Consider the following 8797-nt stretch of genomic DNA (forward strand, 5'->3'; position numbering starts at 1 on the left):
CCACACACACACACACACACACACACACACACACACACACACCATGGAAAGTGAATAAAATTGCGTAATGATAAAGTTGTGGAGAGAAGTCAGTAGTGTCAGACCAATGGAGTTCCAGGACATGGAAGGAAACATTAAAGCAAACACTTCACATTTATTATGTGTTTTTTAAAAATCTATTCACTTTTCTACTTAAGTAAATTTGTGTTCAAGAGATTTCTAACACTACTTTAAATAGAAAACTGGTATCCGTTGCCTAAATATAAGATAACTATTTAAATAAACACAGTGAAAATAAAACAATACCATTATAGTCAAGCTAAATACACTTGCAGGCTTGCATTCTCCTTATTAAAAAAGAAAATTAGCCACTGTGAGAGAGGTATTAAGACACATTGGCATCAAACTGAGACTTTCTCCATGGAGTAATCAGACAGATTGAAAGATAAGTGGAAACGGAATAACTTCCTAACTCTGTAATTATAGGCCTTTTAGTGCGGAGTCCTAGTACCATCAAAATCAGTATTTCTCCTAACTTTAATGTGCATAGAAATCACCTGGGATCTTGTTAAAAATGTAGAATTGCAGGAAGCCTGGGTGAGACTCAAAGACTTACATTTTTAACACAATCTCAGTGCTGCTGGTTCTTGGACCAGTCTTTGAGTAGCAACTATCTGAAGTACCAATGATGCTATGGATCCCCCATTTTGGGATATACTAACTCTTATTTTATAGATGAGAAAAGTGAGGACTTGGAGGTTGTGAATAACCTGAGGTCCTACCGTTAGTTGGTAGATGAGTCAGAGCTAAAACTCATTTCAGGGACTTCCTGTCCCTCAGTTCAGTGCTCTTTTCCAGAAAAGCTGAAGGGCCCTGACTTGCTTCTAGGGCCAAACAGATAAACAAAACAAACAACTGACTCCTCCCCCCCCCACCCCCCAAAAAAAGTAACAAAATATTTTCAAGAGTCTGTGACATGAAAGCCAAGGTTTGAACTGCTGTATTCTATGTTATGCCCAAATTCTTAGGAGCTTAAGATAACAAACTGTGGGTCACATCATGTCTCCACTGTAGGTCACTATGGGCTCTGCTCTGTGTAGTCACTCTATATCATTTTATTATGCCTCATCTCAATATGATACTTCAGAGTTCACCTTGGCAGGAAGGACCAAGCCTGGAAAACCTTGCACCAGCAACTAAATACTCTGGCTTGAAAGTGATTCACATCACCATTGCCCACAAGCCACTGACCAGAAGATGGATGACCCGCTGAACTGTAATTACAAGGGAGATGGAGAAGAATAATACTTCCATATGCCTGGAATGAGAGTTGAATCAGATACCATGAACATTAAAAGTCTCTACCAAATCTATAGTCTTTCTATCATGAACATACTTGATTTTGTCATCTCAGTCATTTTTCCTCTTCTCATGATCTCTCTTATCCAAGTGTCCCAAGCCAATGAGTCCACAGTTGGTCCATTTTTACCCTGAGTCCTTCTGTGTCAGACAGAAAGAAAAGGCAGTATAATGGCAGAAGGACCACAGAATGTCAGGAAACTCTGATAATAGCAGGGGCATGAACATTGATTGGCCAATCAGGGAAAGTGGCCATGGTGACTAGAGGAGAGAGAGGGGCAGAGAACAAGAGAATTAAGGGAAAAGAAAGGAAACGATCATTTCTTGAGGGCCTACTAAATGTTAGGCCCTGTATTAGGACATTTGCATGATTTTGTTTTCATAACTTTCCCATCAGGTTGTTGGTAGCCTGGTTTACACTCAAAGAAACAGATACTCAGAAGGCTTCTATAACTTGCCAAGCTCAAGTCAGGATCAGTGCCAGACTGTAAACGTAGAGTTACTCCCAGGAAGTCTAAGAAAGTCACTCTTGCAAAGCAAAGAAGGATTGGTCCTGAAGAATAGACTGCTTGTTCATACTGATGTTGGAATTCCTGAGACTTGGCTTTGCTGTAGTAGGCACATGTAGACAAATAGTGGAAACATCCTGATTTCATAGTGGCTACTCCATGGGATTATACAGTTTTTGTGGGAGACCAAGCTTCTTCTGAAGCCATTGAGGGTGAGGATGTAATAGTTAAGGCCAGAGTGGGTGTTGAGGAATCTTTCTCTAGAGACAGAGAGTGATGGGAATTGTTCCATGTGCTGCTGAGGTCTTGGTGGGAAGGAGCAGGGACTCCTGAGTCAGACAAACCTGGGTTTGTATCCAAACTCAAATACTTATTAGTGATGTGGTATCTGACAAATCATTGAAGTTCTCAGACTTAATATTCCAACCTGTGAAAGGGGACAATGATGCCTAACTGCAGAATGGTGGTGAAGATTGGAAATGATATACATTAAGTGCCCAGCACATGTAGTTGTTCAATGTCAATGGCTATTCTTAGTGTTGTCAGTAATAAGAAGGTGGATGTGAAAGAGACAGGAGAGGCTCAGCCTCCACCTACCTGAGTGAGCTTAGCCATGGCAGTTTCCTGTTCTGAACCTCCATTTGTTCTTCAGAAAAATGAGGGAATAGGAACAGATTTCTTCTAAGAGCTCTTCCATAGATTCAAGTCAATGAGCTAGGAGTCATGTGGTTCTCCCAGGGAAGGCTAGGGAATAGTCCTGGTGAGCAGCTACACCCAGTGCAGCAATGGGAAGGGGAACAGCTCATGCTAAAAGAAGAGGTCCGGGGACTCACTAGCAGAGTTCCTGAGCCCCAAACAGTAGCAAACTTCATTTTGTTGCCATTGCACCAATCAATGACCCATTACAATAGGCACAGTTAGGGATGACTATCCATGAACACAGTATATGCTTCCACTTATTGTATCTTCTTCAATTTCTTTCTTTGGTGTTTTATAATTTTCCAAGTCCAGGTTTTTACATCCTTGGTTAAATTTATTCCTATGTATTTTTTTTATTTTTTATTTTTGATGCAATTGTAAATGGAATTATTTTTTTAGTTTCCATTTCTGATAGTTCATTGTGGGTATATAAAAAAATGCAACTGATTGCTGGATATTTATTTTGTATCCTGCTGCTTTCCTGAATTCATTTATCAGTTCTAGTAGTTTCTTGATGGAATTTTTAGGGTTCTCTATATTCAGTATCATGTTATCTGCTAATTCAATGACTTTTAGAAAATGAGAATACTTTATTTCATTTATTCCTTTCTTAAAGCTCTTAAGAACACCAAATACTCTGTAAAGTATTCCAGCACATTAGATGAAAGTGATGAGACAATTCAGAAAAAGTCATGAAGTTCCAGTCTTTATCTCCTGCAGGTCCCAGCCAGGGAAGACCTAAATCACTGACTGAAGATATATGTTTTCAGAATTCCCAGGGAGAGAGAGTTCACAGCCTGCTGCCTCCTTTCACAAAATGTTAGAGTGTTTAATTATCCTTGCATTAAGCTTTCCTACGTCTCATTGTGTCAGGCACCAGGAGTGCCTTTAAGATGATTCAAGGCAAGACTCCGTGTGTCCTGCTTGGAGGATTCAGTCACCCTGAAGCCCTCTGTCTTCAGATTGGCCGGTCATTGTGAGCACTGGCCCTTGGCTCTGTGTTCAGCTTGGTCTGGGACACTTTCTCCATGTGGCTTGGGATAACTACTAGTGAACTTCCAGATCTCGAAACATGACTCGACTTCTTGAATCAAGCCCTGAACCAGGTACCAGCTCGTTGCTCTTTAGGCACTGACTCTGCAGCCCTCACTTTTAGTGATCTAGCTAAGCCCTGTGTTATTGCACTGATTTTTTTCTTGTTCTGATCTATGTTCATATATCTATGTTCAATTGAGCCTTGGACCTCTATTTAAATGGGTGTCAAACAGGAGATACCTATCCAATCTATAACAACACTGCTATGAAAAATAAGGATGGCTTCCTTTATCCTTACCCTGCCCATAAGTAAATGCAAAGTTTTGCTTCATCCATGAGATCCAATCTTGAGCTTCTCTGCTCATTCACTGGGATCTCTACCTTCTGACGTATGATGTGGTGATGAAGATGATGATGACAATGCAGTAACAATGTCTATGCCTTTTCAGCCACTCCCTGTGCCTCAAGTTCCTACTCTGACTGAATTAGCTGCTGCTCTTTTCACTATGTTTAGTCTTGGGAACATTTGCACCAATTAATGTATCACCAGGAGAAACACTTTAATCTATAATGGGAAATGAGGCAAACTTAACCCCCATCTCACAATTGCTTCAAGCCTGTAATTGTTTTGTTCAATACAGATGTGGATAATGGGTGGTTTAACAAGCAAGTGCCCATCACTTTTGAATTCTGTAAGTAGCTTTAACATCCCTGATTCTTCATTAAAAGAACTCTCCATAAAACTTGGTTTATCTCACACAAACCGATGCTTTTTGCTGATTAGGAATCTTCATAAAACAAGATAAAAAGGGTCAACATGAAAGAGAACAACAATAGAATGTTTGCCCTGTTCAGGAAGGTGAAGTGACCTCTGGCTTTGCGAGAGATGTGTGTCCAGTCAAGAGAACTGCATTAAATAGTTTGAGATTTAAGTCCTTTCCCCACATTGGGTAAATGAACTACAAGATAAAGTAATCCCAAAGAGTACATAATGTATTTATGTTGGGGGCGGGGGTAGAATAGCCTTCAGTGATGTGCAAGGTTGAAATGATTGCTATGCCCTAACGTCTCCCCTGCTGAGTCTTGGACTGGTGTAGGATGGTTGTTGAAGGAGATGTTTATTTGAACAAAATGGGAAAGATGCAAGTGACAAAAGCATCATTTGAGGCGGGGGGGGGGGGGGGGGGGGGGGCAGCCTGGTCAAGAAGACTAGAAGACGTTTTTCTTTTTTAAAGAGAATAAAGATGAATTGGTTTTTTTTAAAAAAAAATTTTTATTGAGTTCAGAGAGGAATGGAGAGGGAGAGGGAGGCAGAAACATCCATGATGAGAGAGAATCATCGATTGGCTGTCTCCTGCATGCTCCCCACTGGGGATCGAGTCTGCAACCCGGATGTGTGTGCCCTTGACTGGAATGAACCCAGGACCTTTCAGTCCAGAGGCCAATGCTCTATCCACTGAGCCAAACCAGCTAGGGCTAGAAGACTTTTAAAAATAAAAATTATAATGGTTAACACTTATTGGGTGCTGACAAGAAGGTCATAGATGTCAGTCATTTGTTGACTAAGTTAATCAAAATGAACTCTTAATAACCAAATTAGAGGTAGAATCTAATGTATGAGTTTTCAAGGAGGATTTCAGAGTACCTACCCTGAGGAAAACAATCAATGAAAATTAAATAGGTATTCCCCAAGAGCTTCCTACGGGCACAGTGACCAAGCTGGGCCTTTGTGATAAAAGAAGAGAGCCTAAATGAAAGGCTCATGTGACTGAAAAGTCAGGGACTTCAGGCACAGCTGGGTCCAGGTGCTGAGAAAAATATCACTAGGCACCTGCTGTCATCTCTCAGTTCTATTTGTTTCTGAATTAGCGTTATGCTCAGCCAAGTTCTCTTCAAGGGTGGCAAACAGCCACCAGTGGCTCCAGGATCACTGCTTACCAGGTTAATAGCCCCAGCAGAAAGTGACAGAAGGCAATGGTCCAGGCCTTAAGTTATTTGTGCTCAAGAGCAGTGGCATTGGGATGGCTTAGTTGGAGCTGACACCAAGCACTGGTAAATAGAAAATAAATTTATTTTACCCAAGAATGTATAAATGTATGTATGCATGTTCCAGTGAGGCTGTTTTGGTTGGAAATAAAGGAAAGCCCAACTCAAACTGACTTGAAAATAAAAGGAATTTATTGACTCCTACCCTATATCTGCCTTAGATCTTTTTTAGGGCAAGAATGGATAGATAGATGCATAAGTGAGTCAATCACATGTAGGGTAGAGTTCAAGATTTGTTTGATTCAGTGGCTTAACATAGTCATCAAAGAGAGCTTTCATGGCGTCAAAATGGCTGCAGTGGTTCCAGGGTTCACATCTGCACCATATGCCATCCAGGGGGAAAGAGTAGCCTTTCATTCCCATGAGTCCCCAGCAGCAAACATCCTCTCCAACCTTGTTGGCCTGATAGGTCAAATACCCCTTCCTGATCAAGACCTCTAACCAGATGTTTGGATTATGTTGATTAATATTCTACCACTGAAGCCAGACTTGGGGTTAACTTCCTCTCAATCAGATGTGGGCTGAGGGAACTGGATGGTTACTAAGGAATGGGAGTTAGATATGGGGGTGGCAATGTCAAAGCTCTTTAGTGTGGAATTGTATTAGTGTATTCTCTCTGTGTCTCTCTGAATATTATCTATTTATTCTCATTCTACAGAGGATTCCAGGCAGGCGATGGCCACCCATAGGAGGGGTTTGAGATGACAGAAAGAGCCCTGGATTTGGAATTCGATGATGCCAGACCCCATCTCCTTGACCTTGGACAAGTCCCATATCTCATATCTGAAATTCAGTCTCTCTCATTGGTTCATGAGAATATGTGCCCTTTCATCCTCACAATGTTGTGAGATCATGACTTTAGGAGCAATTTCTACTTTACAATGAAAATGTAAGTTATTACTATTTTTACATGGCTGGCATCACTTAATAGGGAATACCAATTTCAGAGTGGCAGATTTGCCCCCCCCCCCACCTCCGGCAGTACTGGCTTTTAGATATATGGTGCTGAGTACAGGAAACAATGACTTTGGAATAGCTGGAGAAAGACCAGATGGATGCCTCTATGATGAAAGGAGTTATTTTTAGAAACATGTTCCACATCCTAGGACAGTGTCATGTGGGGAGAAATTGTGCTCTGCAGTATAAAGTACTGTACCTAGTTATTCCCCTTGGACTATCCAGAGGTAAAAAAAACATGGGTTTCGAGCACACAGACACCAAATTGTCATGTACCCTTGAATCAATCATTAACCTTTTTGACCCTCAGGTTTCTCATATGACAAAAGAGTAATAGCACTGACCTCATAATATTTGGGGAATGATTATGCTGTAAGTTGGTGACTATACAGTGCCAAATGGTGCCTGGAACATAGTAGCTGCTAACTTAATGGTAACTCCTCTGGTTGCCTCCAGCAGCCAGTAAATTTACAAGTGGATAATAATGGGAGGATCTTATCTCAGAAGCTTCCCTCCATAAGCCTCAAAAGTCCATAAACATTTTAAATAAAATTTTTTATATTCTTTTTTTTTGTTTAATTTTTATTTATTTATTTATTTATTTATTTATTTATTTATTTATTTTTATTGCTTAAAGCATTACAAAGGGTATTACATATGTGTCCTTTTTTTCCCCGCCCTTGACAATACCCCGGCTTCCCCTACCCCCCAGTGTCTTATGTCCATTGGTTATGCTCATATGCATGCATACAAGTCCTTCGGTTGATCTCTTACCCCCCTCCCTCCTGCCCCCCAACCCTCCCCGGCCTTCCCGCTGCAGTTTGACAATCAGTTTGAGGCAGCTCTGCCTCTGTATCTATTATTGTTCAAAAGATTATAATGGTCTCTATTATCCATGAATGAGTGAGATCATGTGGTATTTTTCCTTCATTGACTGGCTTATTTCACTTAGCATAATGCTCTCCAGCTCCATCCATGCCGTTGCAAATTGTAAGAGTTCCTTCTTTTTTACAGCAGCATAGTATTCCATCGTGTAGATGTACCACAGTTTTCTAATCCATTCATCTACTGATGGGCACTTAGGCTGTTTCCAAATCTTAGCTATGGTGAATTGTGCTGCTATGAACATAGGGGTGCATAGATCCTTTCTGATTGGTGTTTCTGGTTTCTTGGGATATATTCCTAGAAGTGGGATCACAGGGTCAAATGGGAGTTCCATGTTTTGTTTTTTGAGGAAACTCCATACTGTCTTCCATAGTGGCTGCACCAGTCTGCATTCCCACCAGCAGTGCACAAGTGTTCCTTTTTCTCCACATCCTCTCCAGCACTTGTCGTTTGTTGATTTGTTGATGATAGCCAGTCTGACAGGTGTGAGATGGTATCTCATTGTTGTTTTGAAAATTTTTTATATTCTTAATCCCAGGAAAAATGATTTGGAAATGACACAAAGATATTTAAAGCCAAACAGTGATTTCTGAACTTCCTAAAGTGTTTTAGCATACTTGGCTCAGTGTCTAAGTTGATTTTATTACCAGAGTGAATTGTATATAAAAATTAACAGATAGCCATTTATTTAGTTATCAATATGTCAACTTATAGATCTAGTTTTTACCTTTTAAAAAGTTTTTGGGTCTTCTTTTTAGCAATATAACTATCTTTCATTTTCAAAATTCAAGAAAACTTAATGGTTTTTAGAAATTTGGAAAATCAATTTTTGCCTTTATATACTGGAACTTTCTGCCGGTGGGTACATCTATGAATTAATAGTTCAGTATTGGTTAATATTTGTAATGATGATTCTCAAGACATAGCTAGTACCTCTGAGTCATCAAACATAGGCTGAGTAACATTCAAATAGCTTTAGTATTAAGTGCATTTTGTTCTATTTGAATTCTTTGAAATCTGTGCCACAAATTTTATCTTTCACTAGATGTTTTTATAGGTTGAACTTGAGTACTTTGTTTCTGGGCCTGGAAATAATACAGAAATCTCAGTCCAACTGGGGATTTCAAGTAGATTTTGTACTCTAATAAAAGCTGTAGTTATTTTTTTTTAAAGAGCTGTAGTTATTATGCAAATGAATCAAAGTTTATGTTTAAGGATGACTGTAAACATTTATAAACAATGATAAAAGCTCAATATTGTGGGTTAGCAGAAAGATCAGAGGATAAGAATTAGGAGGTATTAGTTCT

Source organism: Myotis brandtii, unplaced genomic scaffold, assembly GCF_000412655.1.
Source record: "Myotis brandtii unplaced genomic scaffold, ASM41265v1 scaffold99, whole genome shotgun sequence".
In the NCBI taxonomy this organism is placed as follows: Eukaryota; Metazoa; Chordata; class Mammalia; order Chiroptera; family Vespertilionidae; genus Myotis; species Myotis brandtii.